Source organism: Spermophilus citellus (assembly GCF_964194105.1).
Source record: "Spermophilus citellus genome assembly, chromosome: 4".
Classification (NCBI taxonomy): Eukaryota; Metazoa; Chordata; class Mammalia; order Rodentia; family Sciuridae; genus Spermophilus; species Spermophilus citellus.
In genome coordinates, this window is record NC_138185.1 from 19,059,408 (window position 1) to 19,079,956 (window position 20,549).

The window sequence follows — 20,549 nt, forward strand, 5'->3', positions numbered from 1 at the left end:
ATACTATTAACTCACTTACTGTAAGTTAATAGAATATAGTGAACCCTTAAAGAGTGCAGAATCTGACCTTACGTAGATCAAGATTTAGTTCCTACCCTCTCACTTAATACCAGCAATTTTGACCAATTTCTAGTGTCCTCACCTGTGAAATGAACAACATTTTATCATAAGGTTCCAGGAATATTGAGAAAATAAAATTGTCTAGAGGGATAAACAAAATTAGAACAGGGTTGAATAAATAACAATAAGCATTATCAGTAAAATAGGATATTTATGAAAAAAATATTTAGAAATTGTCATTTATTTATTTGTTCTAATTTGTTATATACGGTAGCAAAATGCATTTTGATTCATGGTATACAAATGAAGCACAATATCTCATGTCTCTGGTTGTACACAAAGTAAAGTCACATCATTTGTGTCTTCATACAGATACCTAAGGTAATGATGTCCATCTCATTCCACCATCTTTCCTACCTCCATGCTCCCTCCCTTCCCCTATCCCATTGCCCTATACAGAGTTCCTCCACTCCTCCCATGCTTTCCCCACCCCCATTATGGATCAGCATCCTATTATCAGAGAAAACATTCAGCCTTTGGTTTTTGAGGATTGGCTTACTTCACTTAGCATGATATTCTTCAGCTCCAACCACTTACCGGCAAATGCCATGATTTTATTCTCTTTTATTGCTGAATAATATTCCATTGTATATATATAAAACACAGGTTTTTTTATTCATTCATCTATTGAAGGGCATCTAAGTTGATTCCACAATTTAGCTATTGTGAATTGTGCTGCTATAAACACTTATGTGGCTTTGTCACAGTAGTATGCTGTTTTTAAGTCCTTTGGGTATAAACTGAGGAGTGGGATAGCTGGGTCAAATGGTGATTCCATTCCAAGGTTTCTAAGGAATCTTCATACTGCTTTCCAGATTGTTTGCACCAATTTGCAGTCCACCGGCAATGTAAGAGTGTGCCTTTTTCCTCGCACACTTACCAACACTTATTGTTGCTTAATTCTTAATAACTCATTCTGACTAGAGTGAGATGAAATGTTAGAGTATTTCTATTTTGCATTTCTCTAATTGCTGGAGATTTTGAACATTTTTTTTCATATATTTGATGATCGATTGAATATCCTCTTCTGAGAAGTGGCTGTTCAGTTTCTTAGCTAATTTATTGATTGGATTATTTGTTCTTTTGGTGTCAAGCTTTTTATATTCTTTATATATCCTGGAGATTAGTGCTCAAAAAACAGTCATGAAATTCATCCAGAAAAATAGAGACCCAGAATAGCCAAAGCAATCCTTAGCAAGAAGAGTGAAGCAGGTGGCATCAGAAATACCAGTCCAAAAACAGCACTACAGAGCATGGTATTGGTACCAATATAGACTTGTAGACCAATGGTGCAGAATAGAAAACACAGAGATAAACCCACTTAAATATAGTTATCTCATACTAGACAAAGATGCCAAAAACATATATTGGAGAAAAGATAGCGCCTTCAACAAATAGTGCTGGGAAAACTGGAAACACATCTGCAGCAAATTGCAATTAAGCCTCTATCTCTCACCATACACAAAACTCAACTCAAAGTGGATCAAGGGCCTAGGAATTACACCACAAACCCTGTACCTAATAGAAGAAAAAGTAGGCCCAAATCTTCATCATGTCAGATTAGGCCCAACTTCTTTAACAAGACTTCTGAAGTGCAAGAAATAAAATTAAGAATAAATAAATGGGATGGATTTAAACTAAAAAACTTCTCATCAAAAGAAACAATCAGTGAGGTAAAGAGAGAGCCTACAAAATGGGAGAAAATTTTTACCACATGCACATCAGATAGAGCACTAATTTCTAGGCTATATAGAAATTGTTTAAGTACATCATACTCCACAATTTTAGAGGTAAGTAAATTATCTCATTTAAATGTAGAGTAATCATTCCACAAGATAAACAATACATAAATATGTACATACATATATATTTTATATATGTGTAAATGGATAATCTGCATATGTATGAAATGTCAGTGTAAACAATTAAAAATTACAAAAACTTGATTTTGATTGTAATGACAAAATCCAGATCACTGGGCCAGAGGAATAGATTAGAGGTCAGAGAATAAGGATCATAGATATGCTAGTCAATATAGGTTTCATAGCTAAATGCTTTGAGAGCTTTCCTGAGTTTCCTGACTAAAAAACCTAAAAAGTTCTGTCATGATAAAGTATGCAGACGACCAAATCAAAAAAATGAGGAATATAGATTTTACGCAACAAAGCAATGGCCAAGTTTGTAACTATCTAAATTTATTCCTCATGTTGAAGTGGACCTGGCTGGAATTTCCCAGGGAATGAAGTTCTAAAATGCAAAACTGAGAGCAGGGGATTCCAAATGGAGACAATGATGAATGTCTGGGCCAACGCTAGGAAGCAACATGCAGAATGGATTTACTGTCCTAATCACTTTGTTGAGATTGTGTCTGAACTAGAGGCATCTGTTAAGTAACTCTGTGCAGTTGTCTTGCTGCTGCTGATTCTGGAGCCACAGAAGGATTGGGAAGGTGGACTTCCTGGACATAGGGATGATCCACATGGCCTGGGGCTGGAGTTCAGTTCCTTTAAGGTGGGGATGATGACGAACCTCAGGACTGAGCGAGAGGAGCAGAAACCAGAAGAAGAGCTGGAGCAAGATCAAGGGCCTTGATGTAGCTGCTCTTCAGTCTGATGAGTTGCGGCTGCCAGGTTTATTTTCCTGTGTTTCTAGCCCACTTGGGCCAGTTCGTCAGGATTCCTTTGACAATACAGTCTTGAGTCTTGGAAAATGTCATTTGGTTTTTGTTGTGTGAGGATGAAGGTATTAGACCTCAACACACACTTGTTTATCAGCTGTATTCCTTCCCACAGTTCCCTTGGAATGACACTTTATTTCCTGATCCATTGACTACCTTACTCTTGAAGCCAAGTTTGTACCATAGTTCCAGGTCCTCTGGCATAGTTGGGGGTCTAGAGGATTTGATCCATAGGAGCAGAATTTTCCTGCTTCAGATACCTCTCTGAGTCTTTGGTCTTGCCAGTCCCATTTTCTATGAATGGATGTGAATTCCAGTACCTTTTTTTTTAATTAGAGTTTTTGGAATGATATGGTTCTTATCATTACTGTCCTCATCTTCTGTTTGATGTGTCCCTTGTCTTCCGTAGCTGATCTTCCTGTAAGCACCAACTCATACAACCCATCAACAAATCCCATTAGCTCTATGCATAAAGCATGTTGTAATTGAACCACATCTATGGGGGGGGGCTACCTCTGAGCTATTTGTGTAGCTCCTACTCACCCTTGAAGCCAAGGAGATTTTGGTCTGGCCTTGAAAATCATTTTGTGGCTTATTAAACAAAGCACGTGACCTCAGTCTTTGCTTGGCTATAGAGGTTGCTCTATAGTTCTGGAGTTGGGTGTTACCCATTGAGCTTGGGCAGCCCACCCCCTGCCTTAATTGTTGAAGAATATTCTATGGAAAAGCCTTTGTGTATCCCCCATAAAAAAGTAAACCAAGTGCAGGCTCGCTCTCTCTCTCCTTCCAGTGTGGAAGCAGGACCCTTAAGGTCGCAGAGCTGTCCCACCGCCAAATTTCAAAATTATTTGTATATCGTGTGATTTTTCAGTGTATTCCCAGCCAGCGCATTTTATGCAAGGGAAATCCAAATTTCATAGCCCATGCAGGATGTGGAAGAGAAGTATAAGAGTCAAGAAGAAAAAGAAAGGAGGCACATCCCTGTCTTCATGGCTACCACCTGATTCCCCATCATCTCTTGGCTAGCTATCTGTAATAACTGCTCTCTCTCCAACCGACACACCAAAGAGAGACACAGTGATCCTGATAAAACATAAGTCATGATTTCTTGATTTAGGTCTCATGTAGAATGAACGTCGAAGAACTTAAGACCTTCAAGGCCCCAGGATCTGGCCCCTCATTACCATTCTCATGTCATATTCTACTTCCCTCCCCGGGCTTCCTCTGCTCCAGGTATTGGACTTCTTAGAAGTCCTTCCCCCTAGCCCCGAGGCTTCTCCATTCGCTACAGTCTACTTTGAATCTCTCTGTTCTATCATAGCGATAAAATAAATTATAATGAAAATGAAAGGTTTTGTTTATAATTCTTTTCTCTTCAAATAGCTTGAAAAAAAAATCACAGAGTAAGGGACTCAGTTTGAACTACTGCCCAAGATTTCCCTGAATTGCTGGAAACCCAGCAAAGACAGGTGACCTTCATAATATCAGGTGTAACATTAGAGTCCCTCCCTTCACGGAGCACCACCTCTCTCCCTCTGAGTTCTCTTTCTGCATTTGGAGTATGACCCAGGCATTTTCGTGGTTCAGGTGAACAAGCATAAAGCCCACATCTGTGAAGGACAACATGCCATGTTGAAGATTGGGACATATACTCACCTCCCAGGGAAAACCCATGCAGAATCTATATGGAAAAAGTCAACACACTGAAAAAGTACCAAAAGAGAGGGTCTGTACAGGAGATAGAGCTTTGATCTTATTTGAGAAGAGAATGCAGGGAGAAGGTGGAATATGATGGCAATTCTGAATGCAAAGTTAGAGAGGAACAGACACAGAAAGTAGGAAGGGTTGTGCAGGAGGCTGAGCAGCATCTGCTGCAGGTGCTTGAGGCAGTGAGGGGTTGGGAGCTGCAGGGGACAAGTGAGGAGAGGGAGCAAGGTATTGGCCATGTCTTGCTCAGCAGTCTGGGACTCACTGGGAGGCAGTGGAGGCTTCTAAGCAGGGGAGATGCACAGTCAAGTTCTCCTGGAGAAAGCTTACGCTGGATTTTATACAAGTAATGTTTAAGGGGGTGACAGAAAGACCAGTGTTGCCACAGTGAAGTATGATGCTGGTACAATATTTTTTTTTCTGCCTCAATGACTAGAAAAATTATTCTTTTTTCTCCCTTTATTTCAACCATTTGTCAGTTGTAATTCTATTTTCTTCTGTGAGCACTAATTTTTCTTCTGAGTTAGGAAGGACTTTCTTCCTTTTTTTTAACATTTCCTTCCCTTCCTCCCTCCTTCCTTCTTCTCTTCCTTTTTCTATCTTTGTCTCCCTGCCTGACATAATTTGTTTCTTTTTTGTCCTAAAACATCTCCAAGAGCAGAAATCAGTCAGGTGCAGTGGCGCATGCCTGTAATCCCAGCGGCTCCAGAGGCTGAGGAGGCAGGAGGATCATGTGTTCAAAGCCAGCCTCAGCAACTTAGCAAGGCCCTAAGCAACTCAGTGAGACCCTGTCTCTAAATTATATACAGAAAAGAGCTGGGGATGTGGTTTGTGGTTAAGTGGGCTGAGTTCAAGCCCCTGTACCAAAAAAAAAAAAAAAGAGTAGAACTTGTTCACAGATTATTTTTTCTATATTCTTATTCAATGTTTGTTTATTTATTTTTAAATCATATTCATAACTTTTTTTTCCTTCCACAATTCAGAAGAACATTCCCAACATGTCTTCCACTTAAAGTGACTCTATTCACTACTGACTGTATTAAATTGTTTATTTTCTCTCAATGCAGATTAAAAACCTATGGGTAGAAAGAAGTAAGGCTGCTTATGGCTCTTGTTAACTTGATAAGTTGTTGGATGTCTGCACAGCAAAGGGTCTACCAAGCTGCTGTCTATGTGATTTCTTATTCATCTTTTTTTTTTTCTTAGCTTAAAATTGCCCTATGTACCTTTAAATGCTGCTCAATTTCCCATTTCTTTCTGAAAGTATTTCATCTCTTTTTTCAGTTATTTATCTTTGGTTTTTAGTCCTTGTTGCTGTTTTTTATATGATTATTTTTCTTTGTGAATATGTTAGTAAGAAACAACAATGCATTGAAGTCTTCCAGCCAGATGCCATTTGAATTTATATATCTGGGCATAAATATCTCAAAGACAATGAAACAGATGTGGATTTTCATTTATGAGGATGAGACATACTTGGAAGTAATTGTCTTCAAAGCTTACATAAAGTTTAGTGAAACACTATTTGGAGATCAACATTAGAATGGGGCTTTCCTATGCTGTAGAGGTCCATCACCCCTTTGTAAAATTACCTTTTTCTTGTGGTGCTCTGTACATATTTCTTTCTTAACAATAGTTCCTTAAAAGCCACAGCCCAGACTGCTAGATTGGTAAGCTAAACAGCCTCAGATGGTGAAGTTTCCAAGAGCATTTACTTGTCCAAGTCTAAAATGGACACTATGATTAGTCATCTTATCCCAGTAGGGGGGCCCAATGACCACCCCCAACCTGGTGGGGTCACTAAGCAACACTGTCTGATACTAGAGCTAGACAAACTGAAGCATTAGCAGTTCAGGCTATCAATTCCTTTAAACCTGATTTGCCGCGGTTGCCAATCTTTCTATTACTGTAATTGCTGCCTAAGTGAACTATAATTGTATTAAGAAGTAACTCTGAAATATGTATGTGTTTTCTGCTAATTCTCAGAATATGCATGGAGAGGGGATTGATTCCTTGTGCTTGGAAAAACATTTAGGTGGTTTTCCCTATGGGAACTGTTGTTTGGAGATTTCCTTTGCATTCTGGGGAAAATCAAGGTTATATTCTCAAGAGTAAGGGACAAAGACCCTGGGAATTCTCAGGAATCTCAGAGGCTCCTCAGGATATGATTGGTGGTAGCAGCAATTTCCCCTTATCAAAGAGCACAAAATCAAGTTGGACTTCTCTTTAGTCTTAGACAAAAGATGAGATTTAGATTAAGGTTTGTATTCTTTTTTTTTTTTTTTTTTTTTTTAAAGAGAGAGTAAGAGAGGAGAGAGAGAGAGAATTTTCAATATTTATTTTTTAGTTCTCGGGGGACACAACATCCTTGTTGGTATGTGGTGCTGAGGATCGAACCCGGGCCGCACGCATGCCAGGCGAGCGCGCTACCGCTTGAGCCACATCCCCAGCCCCAAGGTTTGTATTCTGATAGTCTACTCTTCTAAGATCTATGCAGAGACTTTTCAAATATTCCTTACCTTCAAAACCCCTGCAGTATTATTGTGCTTATTTTTAAAATAAGAAGACCAATGTATTGAAATGCAAATGGTTTGGCAATGCTCGTTACTGTAATCAAGAACACACAGTCTCTATCTAATGTGTGTGTGTGGTAAACATTTGTTCCCAAATTGTAGAATCTCTATTCACCTCATTGATTGTTTCTTTTGCTGAGAAGAAGCTTTTTAGTTTAAATCCATCCAATTTACTGATTCTTGATTTTAATTCTTGCGCTATAGGAGTCTTATTAAGGAGGTCAGGGCCTAATCCAACATAATGAAGATTTAGTTCTACTTTTTCTTCTAATAGGCACAGTGTCTCTGGTTTAATTCCTAGGTTCTTGATCCACTTTGAGTTGAGTTTGTGTTTGGTGAGAGATAGGGACTTAATTTTAATTTGCTGCATATGGATTTCTAGTTTTCCCAGAACCATTTGTTGAAGACGCTATCTTTTCTCAATGTATGTTTTTGGTGCCTTTGTCTAATGTAAGATAACTGTAATTATGTAGGTTAGTCTCTGTGTCCTCTATTCTGTACCATTGGTCTACAGGTCTATTTTAGTGCCAATACCATGCTGTTTTTGTTACTATTGCTCTGAAGTATAGTTTAAGGTGTGGTATAGTGATGCCACCTGTTTCACTCTTCTTGATAAGGATTGCGTTAGCTATTCTGGGTCTCTTATTTTTCCAGCTGAATATCATGAGTGCTTTTTCTATTTCTAGGAGGAATGCCATTGGGATTTTGATTGGAATTGCATTAAATATGTATAGTGCTTTTGGTAGTATGGCCATTTTGACAATATTAATTCTGCCTATCCAACAATAAGGTAGATCTTTCCATCTTCTAAGGTCTCCTTTAATTTCTTTCTTTGGCATTCTGTAGTTTGGGGGATTGGCTAACTTCACCTAGCAATATATTCTTTTACCTTTTTTTGTTCAGTTGATTCCCAAGTATTTTTTTGAGGTTATTGTAAATGAGGTAGTTGAGCACTAATCTCTAGGATATATAAAGAACTCAAAAATCTTAACACCAAAAAAATCAAATAACCTAATAAATAAGTGGACCAAGGAAGTGAACAGACAAGTCTCAAAAGAACATAAACAATCAATCAACAAATATATGAAAAAATGTTCAATATCTCTTGCAATTAGAGAAATGCAAATCAAAACTACTCTAAAATTTCATCTCACTCCAGTCAGAATGGCAGCTATTAAGAATACAAACAACAATAAGTGTTGGCAAGGGTGTGGGGGAAAAGGTACACTCATACATTGCTGGTGGGACTGCAAATTGGTGCAGCCAATATGGAAAGCATTATGTAGAATCCTTAGAAACTTGGAATCAAACCACCATTTGACCCAGCTGTCCCACTTCTCAGTCTATACCCAAAGGATTTAAAAACAGTATACTACAGGGACACAGCCACATCAATGTTTATGGCAGCACAATTCACAATAGCTAAACTGTGAAACCAACCAAGATACCTTTCAGTAGATGAATGGATAAAGAAACTGTGTTAAATATATATACAATAGAATATTATTCAGTATTAAAAGAGAATAAAATCATGGTGTTTGCAGGTAAATGGATGAAGTTCGAGAATATTTTGCTAGGTGAAGTTAGCCAATCCCCAAAAAACCAAATGCTGAATGTTTTTTTCTGATTTAAGTATGCTAATTCATCATGTGATTGGGGAAGGGCATGGGCAGATTACATGAACTCTAGATAGGGAAAAGGGGAGGAGAGGGGCGTGGGGGTAGGAAAGACGATGGAATGAGATGGACATCATTACCCTAATTACATGTATAAAGACACGAATAGTGTGATTCTACTTTGTGTACAACCAGAGATATGAAAAATTGTGCTCTATATGTGTAATAATAAATTGCAATGCATTCTGCTGTGATATATAACAAATTAAAAGGAAAAAAAAAAGAACACATGGTCTCATCTTGTTCTACCAAGTCCAAACTGGTAGATATGAAAGACATTTTGCTAGTACCATGAAAAGCACTTAAAAAAATACTTCCTGATTTGGCTAAGACCAGGGGGTGGTGGCAGAAGTTTATGTCAGGGCAAATGTATGGTAAGAAAGAAAGAAGAAATTGTGTTCTAAAGGAGTTCTATGCATATGTTTTTTTCTGATATTTTAAATAATTAAATGTCTGAAATAACCCACATTTTCTGTTTCTGGGGCCACCTGCTTCTTTGATAAAGCTCAAACTGAGATTTAGAATTTTCTGGTTTATTTTAGCATGCTATTGGGTATCCTCCCTCTTCCCTTTAATTTCAGTAATGATACTAATGTCCTTTCTTGAAAACCTAAAGGGATAAAGTAGGCTAGACTGTGCTGTGGGAAAAATGAACCTCAACGTATGAGTCACATTGAATAATAACACAGTAAATCTCTCACAGTTCCTGTCTTCAAGGAACTAGAAATTTTGTGGGTGGGACCCATGACAAATAAATAAAAAATAAATGAAAACCTGATTTAAATATATTTTTATATGGTATGGTAGAGACTGCTTGCTACCACCCAACATCTGTTCACTCTTCTCTCCTTAAAAAAATAATTTTAAGTATAACAATACTTGTATGCTAAAATATTGCCAGCCTCCCTTGCAGCAAGATCTGGTCATATGACTAAGTCCTGGCAAATGACCTATTACATAATACTAACAGGGATGTTGATTAAATGAAGTAGACGCCTCTGAAGATGATTTCTGCTGCCCACCAAATAGATGTGATGGGTGGGATTTCAGCCACCATCTTAAACTGTGAGATGCCACTTACAAGTCCATAGGACTTGCTGGAACTTGACGTTGCTATTATACCACTACTCCAAATCCTTCACCTTCCTCAAAGTTCACCTGAGTCTGCAGTGGATGATTCCTTGCATAATCCAGGGACCTGTATGTCTCTGTTTCTCTACTGAAGAAGGGTCATTGTGACTTGCAATATCCAGGGTAGGGCACTCCAGAGAAGAAGGGATTTAATGCCCCTAGAAACAGCTTCCAACCAATCCTGGGTTAAAGTTACTGGATAAATCCTTCAGTTGTACTCCTCTTTCACTGGGGTGATTCTAGATAAATTATTCTGCAGATTTTTCCAGAAGGTCTCTATTTGCTCACTGGTATACTCTCCTGACCCTGCTTCACTGTCCCAGCTCTCTCCTTTCTGCTTCCTGGGGGTTACCTCCTAAACAATTTCACAGTGCTCAAACTCTGATGGTGAGGATGGCTTTGGAGGAACTCAAATTATGGCAACTTAGAGGAAGTTCTGATTTGGCTGGCCAAATGATTTCCTTCTGCCAAATGCAATTGCTTTGCTTTGACCTTCTTCCTGGTTCTTTCTGCAGCACTCAACCACGGTGATCTTTCTTCCTCTACTGAAATTCTGGTTTCCTTTGCTTCCCTCTACTACCCGAATGTCCATGCCTTCTCTCTCACCTGAGGCCGTGGCAATCTCTCTCTCCCTGGCATTTCAGCTTTGAGGTCTCTTTTTCTTAATCCAACATACACACCCACACATTTTGGCATTCACAGATTCACTAAGTATCTTATTCTCTTTCCTTAGTTTCAATCGACCCTTCCAGAACACCCCTTTAGATGCTCTACAGAATCGGTTATGATTTATATTTGGAGTGTCCCCTCAAAATACATGTGTTGATCTCCAAAGCAGCCAAGTTCAGAGGTGGGATTTTTAGGCAATGATTAGGGCTCTGACATCCTCAGTGGGTTAATTCATTTACTGTATTAATAATTTGGATTATTGGGTAATAACTGTAGGCTGGTGGGAATGGCATAAAGAAGTAGACCACTGGGTGTGTGCCTTTGGGGACTATTTCTTGTTCCTGGCTCCTTGCTTTCTCTCTCTCTACTCCCTGGCTACCTCATGCTAAGCAATATTCCTCCACCGTGCCCATCTGCCATAATGTTTCCGACTTGGAGCCAGCCAACCCTGAACTGAATCCTCTGAAACAATGAGCCAAAATTAATCTTTCCACCTTCATGTTGTTCCTGTCAAGTATTTGACTAATATAGTCACAGTTGACTAATATAGTATCCTAAGTACCAGATAATTTTATGCTTTTCTTAACTCTTATACCTACCTTTTCTTTCTTAGAAACCTGTGCCACTATTGCTTGGAAAAGACATTTTCCACTATTTATAACCTATCCAAATCTTACATATTCTGAATGGCCTGCGTCATCCATTGCTTCTTTCATGTTTTCTTCATATTCCCAACAGAAATTGATTTGTTCTCCTTAGAAACATGCTGTTCTTTTTCTTTATTTATCATTTTCAAATATCCTCTGGATCCTGAGTGATCCCTTGGTAAATATTTGTTGGAAAAGTTTAGAATTAAATTGATGTTTAATAAGGTTTTCTTTTTATCTTACCAATTTCTGGAGGGGATAGCTTTGCCTATAAAGTTTCTGTAATTTGAGTTTCAAGATTACATATGGGCAAGTCATATTTCATTATATTAAAAGGTAGTTTTGAAATTTCAGCACATTTGATTCTTCCCTTCATTTTTTTAGGGTAAAACCTACTTTCATGTAGGCGGGCATGGAAAATACCTTCCATGAGTCTCTTTTTATTTTTATTTTATGTGTTCTCTTACTGAAAACTTGCTTCTAATGATTGCTGAGCTTCACACACCAAATAAAATGTAAAATGAAGCTGATAGATGATAGGAAACATATTTTGCGTCCAAATAGTAGCAAAACATTTGCATTAAAAAGTTTACTTGAATGTTCCAAATCTTTAGATATCCTCATGGTTAGAGGCAAGAAGCTTCCCTGTCAGTTCTTAAATGAGTTCACAAGTTTCAAATGAGTCCACTTTATGGTGTTTCCTTTTGTACCATCTATTTCTGGATTCTTCAAAAATTACGTTTACCATGCTAAGTGATATTTGAGAAAATGTATTATCAATCACAGAAATCAATTTTCTTCCAATCTGATCTTCCTGTTCAAACATGGCATGTACTTTCCAAACTAAAACTTATATTTAATTTCCCTGTTTTGGAGTTGATCCTTTTACTGAGAAATATTGCAGATTATTTTCTGATCCTGGTAAGATTAAATGCTATGTCTGTTGGTGGCCGGTTGACCCTAACCTAGCCCTAACTCTTGAGAGAGTCCAGAATATTCCATCTTCTGGCATTGTACTTCCTTCCATTCTTCTCCTGTGGGAACTGCAGTGCTGGCTAGTTACCTTCAATGAAAGGAGTGTCTGTTGTTTGGTAGAGTTATGGGGAAAAGTGATGAATGAAGGTAAGGCTATCAGAGAGCTCTGCCATTTTGGATGGGCTCATGGTAGTCAAAACCAGAGAGTGGAGCCCAGCACTGGAACCTTTGATCTCAGGAATACTATGATTTTTTTTTCTCTTTTCCCTTTGTTACATTTGGATTGTGTGTAAGTGATAGACCGAAAGGCCGGGCTGCAAGACAAACCTATACAGGGTCAGAGAGGAAGGATAGAGAAGAGAGGATTCAAGAAAGGTCTCACTTTGTTGTCATCCCACAGATGGTTTTGGAGGATGAATTGCATCAAAATAGCTCCTCTCCTATGCTTAACCCTTACCCCAGGGGAAAAGGCTGCAAATATGTATAATTGTATATCTCTGTCAATTGTTGGAAATGAGCCACCTCCATAGAAAGATAGGTTTCCAGGCACTTGGGCAAGGCAGCACCCACCAGCCAGGGGAAATCTTCCAGAAGTGTGAGTCATTAGCAACCAGAATCCTCAGAAGATAAAAGATAAGGGCATCAGATTGGTAAAGAGGAATGAGGCAGAGAACCAACATCAAGCATCCCAATAATGTATTGCAGAAATAACCCCAGAGAGAATGAATACATACAATGCAACAACCCAGACCTTCCCAAACTCATCAGCCTTCAAGAGCTACAAGAATCTAAGCAGACTCAATAATAACTAACAAAGTTGTTTGCCCAATAAGACAGCTTCCCATGGGAGCTCAGGTAATTTAGGGTGTCCCTATAAGAGACATCCTTGCATACATCAGAAAGGTCTAGGAAAGCAACTTGTACCACTGCTCTGCCACCAAAATAATTCCATGTATACAGAAAGTCCCAATCTTCCTCAGGATGTGTGGATCCATGGTAGTTGAATTGCCACAACTGATTAGTGGTTAAGTTCTAGATCATGTCATGGTCAAAACAATGTCAAGTCATCTGACTTCTATTGTCAGGTCATCTGACTTCTAAATCCTGTGTTTGATCCTGAAGGTGCTTGCTGGCCTATCACAAAGACACTCCAAATTTCATCAGGAATGTCCTCAAAGAAATCATTTTATCACAGGTCTTTGTCTTCTAAATTATTTACCAGCTATACCCACATGGTTCATAAGCTGAACTGATAGAAATATCAGTTCAGAAACATAAATAGAGAGGACACACGCACACAACTTACAATACACACACACACACATACACACACACACACATTCATAAAGGTTGCCTATGACTGAGCTGGGGAAAATACCCATAATAGGAAAGGACTGTTAATACCAGTTATGCTCAGTGGCAGCACATTCCCCATATAATCAACCAAATGATCAACCAATTGGTCACAAAAAAAACCCAGAAATTCAAAATTCACAGTTCATTGAATGCCCAAGGTGACAAGAGTTCAGAGATTCTTCAGTACTTATCTTCCCAAGTTGCAGATAAAGGCCTTGGCCTTGACTCTGCTCCTAGCTGCATTGCTGTTTGCCTGGTAACTCTGCCTGTCTGTGCCTGTTTTCTCTCTTGTGTAAGTGAAGTACTTAGTTCATTGAGTTAGAGTCTGAACTGAAAGGGTATGCTTGTAGAATCTTTAGGATGATGCCCAGCTTATAGTTAAGGCCATAAGTGTTAATTAAATATAAATGAATATAAATAAATAACTTGCCTAGGGTCAGTCAGTTAATTGGCTCATGTTATTAAGGGGTTATTAAGAGTTTTATTGACTTAATATAAAATATGAATATGCATCAATGTTTTATAATAATTTAATTATAAATACTTAATATAAATTAGCCAACACACAAAAATGTCAGGATACTTTTACACTCAGATACATCAATGATAGCAATAGTTAAAAGCTCTGGCATTAGTATCACACTGAGAAGAATTTTAGTTCTCATTTCTGCTACTCATGATGTAATCTTGGGCAATGGATTTGGTTTCTTTAAGATATAATTTTCTCAAATGTAAAATTGAGATAGATAACAGTAACAAAAATAAAAATAATGACAGCTACCTTATGAGAATAAATTTAATAAATGATAGTTACTAGTATTACTATAATTATTATTTACAGAATATTTCTAAGAATTTATGTTATACATCATTTAGGAAAAACTATACATGCCCACATGTCTACTGTTTGGAATAGTAAAAGAAGGTAAAGATAGTAAGTAAGTTTAGAACCTTTGATCTCACGAATTGCTGCTGTCTTGGCTGATTGGTTCTGCATTTCCTATTGTAAAAGCAAGCAAGGATTGGAGTAACCAGAGTATCACCTTCCTTAAACCTTAGAGACAGCACTGGCTGCAGCTATAACTTGGAGCAACCTGCAAGGCTGCATGTATGCTCATCTCCATACACAGAAACAGGATACAAGAAACAAGACCTTAGGATACAAGACCAGCTAGGGACTGGCCCTTCAATGTTGTGTTTATATATGAACAAATTTGAATTCATACCATAACCATTTAAATCACTTTGCAATGACAGGCAGAATACAGTGAATGCCCATCAATAATTCATATTCGGAGAGAAGGAGATACCATTTTGGACCCTCTCAAACTTAACTCTTGTTGATGAAAGAAAGAAAAAAAACTCTCTCTGCCTTCAAGAAAGACAATTTACAACACACTGCATTCAATTAGCAGAGAGCTTATCAAACTGCAGTACCCAAACCAATGGCAGCACTTGAAATGATTTTAAGTAGAACAATGATAAATATCTCAGCTAGGACTATACTGACTTCTCATAACAGAAAAACTGATTTAAAAGTTACTTAAACAAGTTGCAAGTTCATTTTTTTTATTGTGCAATAACCAAAGAACCTACTCTATCCAGATTTCTGCTTAACTTATCTTTTAAAAGGCTAATTACTTAATTATTCCAATTGACAAACATTGTGTGTATTCATTGTGTACAGCATGATGTTTGAAATATTGTAGAATGGCTAAATCAAGGTAGTTGACATATGCATCACGTGACATACCTCTCTTTTGGGAGGTATGTGATGAGAACACTCAAAATGCTCTCTCATAATGATCTTCAGGAACCCCTGTTGCATAGTTCCTGGGATGTAATACTTCTTTTGAACTTAGTCCTCCTATTTACATGAGGTTAAGTGTGGCTATCAGCCTCATGCTTGCTGCCACACTGACCCAAGCTGGCTGCTTCATAGCTAACAGCGTGTGCATTTTCAGGATAGAAAAAGCAGGAAGACAGGCAAAGCCATGTCACTCCCCTCATATCCTTTTAATAGTGTTTCCCCAGAATCTCTTTTGAGAGACTTCTTTCCTTGTTGGCCAGAACCTGGCTATCTATAACCAACCTAATTGCAAAAGAGGTTGGAAAAATGTACTTTTCTGTTTGCTTGCATTGTTCTCAGAAAACAAATTCTTATGTTATTATTAAAGAAGTTTAGAAAGCATATGAGATAGGTAAACAGCAGTTAATAGTTACATGTTTGAGTAAATGTGTTTTTAAATCTTATCTTTCATTAATGGTAGTAAGATTGTATTTCTTTTACAAACAAATAAAATTTTTAAATGTGAATTAATTCCAGGGTGGTGGGGGGGAAAGTAACTAATTAATGATACTGGAAGTATGCAAAAAGAATAAATCTACACGTTGGTCTATGGATGATTGGGGTGGAGAAAATAGAACCCATCAGTAAACAACAACTGTGTTGGGATTCTAAGAAATGCAAGAACTGAAAAGACTTTGAAATATGTGCTCTGGTCTTTTTTTGTGCCTAAGACAAGTGAGAGGGGACCTACCCATGTGCACATTCACGTTTGCACTAGGCTATGGACAATGGAACAATGTTTAAGGGCACAGGCTTTCACAAAGAACAGACTAACAGAAAAGCCTCTTTAAGCTGGACTTCTGAGTCTACAGATCTGTCCCTGAGTTTGTGCATTATGACTAGGGCCAGCATCTGGCTCATGTCAATGCTGCCCCAGTAATTTCCACGTTCATCGGGTAGCTGTGGATGCTGCTAAATTTCGATAAGAGGTAATGGAGAGGTTCTCCTCATTAGCTCCGCAGGAGAGGCATCATCCAGTCATCTGAAGTGTCAATAAACACTGGCCTTTAATGGTATTGGCTTAGTGATAACGGTACTGCACATTGCTGTTTGTCATTATGAGGTTTAATGCTGGCTTGGTCCCTCTGGGGAGGGGCTCATTATCAGGGAGGGGAAGAGAGCAATTGATGTCTCTTAGAATCAATCATTGGACCCTCTAGTCTAGATTTTCAGTAATAAATTTGGAAAAGCGAGCCAAGGATGTATTCCTTACATTCAGAGACTTAAAATATAAGATATTTTCATGGGGTAGCCTTGATCAAATCTAAGAGTAAAAAATAAAGTTTAAACTGGACAATATCAATCGAAGTCCTTGCCTCAAGGAAACAGCAAGAATCTAATTAAGGGGTACAATGAAGACATTAAGTCAAAAGTGCAACTAGAGTATGCAGAAGGAAATAAAATAACAAGATGACCAGCTGACCACATGCTGAAGAAAAATCAAACATGCATCGTTTAATTGGAATAAACAGCATTGTATTTAAATTGTGTTTGGGGAAAAAAACGACTCCATGTCTGGCAGTGTTAACCAATTCTGACTGGAAATCTAGTTCCTATTTAGTTGTTACTTCTTTTTATAAATTGCTTTATTGCAGTATCACTTCTCTAGCATAAAAGTCACCACTTTTAATTGCATAGGTTAAGAACGTAGATTTCTACATTTGTACAACTATCATCTGATTGGATTTTTAGAATTTCCATCATGTAAAAAACATCTAAATGTCCATTAGTTGTCAATTCCCAGTCCAGCTTCTAGCCTCCGGCAAGCACTGATCTGTTTTCTCTCTTTAGAAATTTGCCTTTTCTGGATACTTTTCCTAAATTAGATCATACAATATGCATTTCTCTGACTAGTCTCTTTCACTTAGCCTAATGGTTTGAGGTCAGGTGAATGTGGACCCAAGCACATTGGAGAGGTTGGGCTGTGCTAACAGTGTCTAAAGCTTTCCTGTTCTACACCCTTGCCAAGGAGTAGGGTCCTTTAATTTTTTTTTTCTATATTTAATGTTCTTGGTCTCTAGTTTTACTATTCTTCTTTTCTGGATCCAAGAATCATTCCATAATTACCCAGTGGTGATCCTGATGATCCTGATGATCACAGCAATGGCAACAGCTGGAAGAGCTGCTAGATCCTCCACCTGTGGACATTTAGCACTCCATTTAATCTTCCCATCCTCTCCATGAGGTCAGTACAGTTTCATAATTTCCAGGAATGGTGCTGGCAGAAGATTAGCTAGAACTCATCTCCTAGCTCTGTCATTCACTGTCCTTTTAACTTCAGAAGAGTTATGTAACCATTTGGACATTTGGTAAAACATAGATGCTAAATTTGCCTATCTCTTTGTGTCCTTGGGAGCAGGACATGAGATGACAAAGGTGAATTGCTAGGCAGAGTACATGGCATCACTTCCTTACATGATAGCAATTATCACCCTTACTGTACAAGTAGGGAAGTTGAGATGTACAGAGAGTAAGTGACATACCATGGTCACAGACTAACAATAAGGCCTTGACACCCCATAAGGCACCTCCTACAAATGTGGGGTTTAATTACACCCCCTTTTCTCTGTCTGAACAGAAACACCAATCCTGATCAAGTTGGCCTCCTAGGATCATGACCATTTCTACACAATTACATAATCCTTCCTTGTTCATCACGTCGAGTATGGGCTATTGTTCAACAAGGACATGTTTCATGTTTTAAGTGCTTAATCTCTCCACTTTCCCAGGGAATTCTTCAAAGGGCAGGTTGTAATGGCCACTGTTTGGTCTCTGCGAGATGGGTCAGTCATAATGCTTAGCAGAGCTTCATCTCCCTTAGTCTTTTTAAAAATTAAATTATTTATTTATTCTAACTTGTTATACAAGATGGTAGAATGAAATTCATTTCATATTACACATATAGAGCACAATTTTTCAAGTCACTGATTATAACAAAGTATTTTCACAAAATTTGTGTCTTCATATATATACCCCTTTACCCCCCCCCTTTTGTCCTATCTGAAGTTCCTCCATTCCTCCCATGCTTCCCCACCATCGCCATTATGAGTCAGCACCCTCATATCAAAGAAAACATTTGGCCTTTGTTTTGGGGGGATTGGCTTACTTCACTTAACATTACATTCTCCAACTCCATCTATTTTCCTGAAAATACCTTGATTTTATTCTCTTTTAATGCTGAGTAATGTTCTATTGTGTATGTATACCAAAGTTTCCTTATACATTCATCTACTGAAGGGCATCTGGGTTGGTTCCACAATGTAGCTATTGTGAATTGTGCTGCTATAAACATTGATATGGCTGTGTTCATGTAGTATGCTGTTTTTAAGTCCTTTGGGTATAAACTAAAGAGTGGGGTAGCTGGGTCAAATGGTGATTCCATCCAAGTTTTCTAAGGAATCTCCATACTGTTTTCCAGATTGTCTGTACCAATTTGCAGTACCACCAGCAATGTAAGAGTGTGCCTTCCCCCTCCCACATCCTCACCAACATTATTGTTGCTTGATTCTTAAGAACTGCCATTCTGACTGGAGTGAGATGAAATTTTAGAGTAGTTTTGATTTGCATTTCTCTAATTGCTAGAGATGTTGAACATTTTTTCATATGTTTGTTGATTATCAACCCAGATAAGTTCTTCTTCTAGAAGAGGAACCACAGGTGCCAATTACCTTGCCAGGTAAAGAAAATGTGATGCAAGCAATAATCAGGAGGCTGATACAACTTCTAGAAAGTCAGGGAGACAGTGCAAGGGGTCATCATACCCAAGTGTATGATCTCCTTTATGAGAAGCAGAAAAATCCCAGGAAAGGTTTGAAGAATATTTAAGTAGAAGGCAAACAATTGATGTAGTGGAATTGAACTTTGTTTCAACCATTTGGGGTATATCTGCAGCCCTTGGATAATAGGGAAATCAGTTAATTGGGCTTCTTCCCCCACCACCATCCTCATGCTCCAGTTGGGGGAGGGGAGCAGGAAGGGTTTCAGCTCCAGCCCCAGATTGTTGACTCCAAACTGCTACTGTAATCAGAAAGAATAAGAAAAGATGGAGCCAACATTGACTTAGTGTATTTCCTGTAAAAAAAATACTAGATCCAGATCATTGTATTTTAGCTTTTTAAAAATAATTATTACTTACAAGAACAACATTAGGGAAACTTGTATTACCTTTAGTTTATACATCAGGAAGCACAGAGAGAACTCACTGGGGGAAAGTAGATTCCCCTATTCAATCCCTTACTATCTTATGATTTCCCTCCAAAACAATAAACTCTTTTATGCCTGTATTTCCAGCCTTTTTTTTTTCAGCAGTACTGAGTCTCAAATTCAGACCTTTGAGCATGATAGATAAGCACTCTTCCACTGAGCTACTTCCCCACCCCATCCCAAGTGTATGTATTTGCTGCCTGTTTCTCAGTTATTCAGAAGTTCCTTAGGAGCAAGGGCCCTATTGCCCATCTCTGCTACTAATTTCCAGAGTCTAGCCTAAGACCCAGCATAAATTAAGAACTTAAGCAGTGACTACTACATAAGTGAATGAATTAATGATATGTAATTCTCTCAAAGTTACAGGCTAATGGTAAACCTTAGATGTGAATAATGAAACAGATCTGAATACATATTGATACACTATTGATACATAGATCTGAAGGGTGCACAGAAGTCCTTGACATATAGATATTCACAGGGTTCTCCCTCTATAATTCACATTCCGATTCATCCACATATTCATTTATTTGTTCCTTAAGTCAACAAATGCAATGCTTAGTACAAAGTATTGTTTTATGCCTGAAGATGCAACAGCTAACAAAACAGATAAGATGCACTCTTCCAGGGGACACCCCCCCCCCCCCAGATATCATGGGCCTTGAATTCTAGTGGGAAGCAATAGAAAAGAAACAAATTAACGTAAACAAATGCTAGAAAGGGATAAATTTTATGTAGATGATCCACTACAGGAAGTTGTTAATCCATCCAGAGAAGCTGAGTGAGCTTTTTTCTAGGGACCAATTCTTTTTTCCTTGCATCTTCTTTGGATGGCCCTTTCAAGGCACATAGGAAAAAGCTACTAAAGCATCTAATGAACTGTATTTCCATCCTTGTGGTATTGGGCAGATTTGTTATCTCCATCAGAAGTCGCACCATATTGTGCAGGGAAACTACAGCAGTACA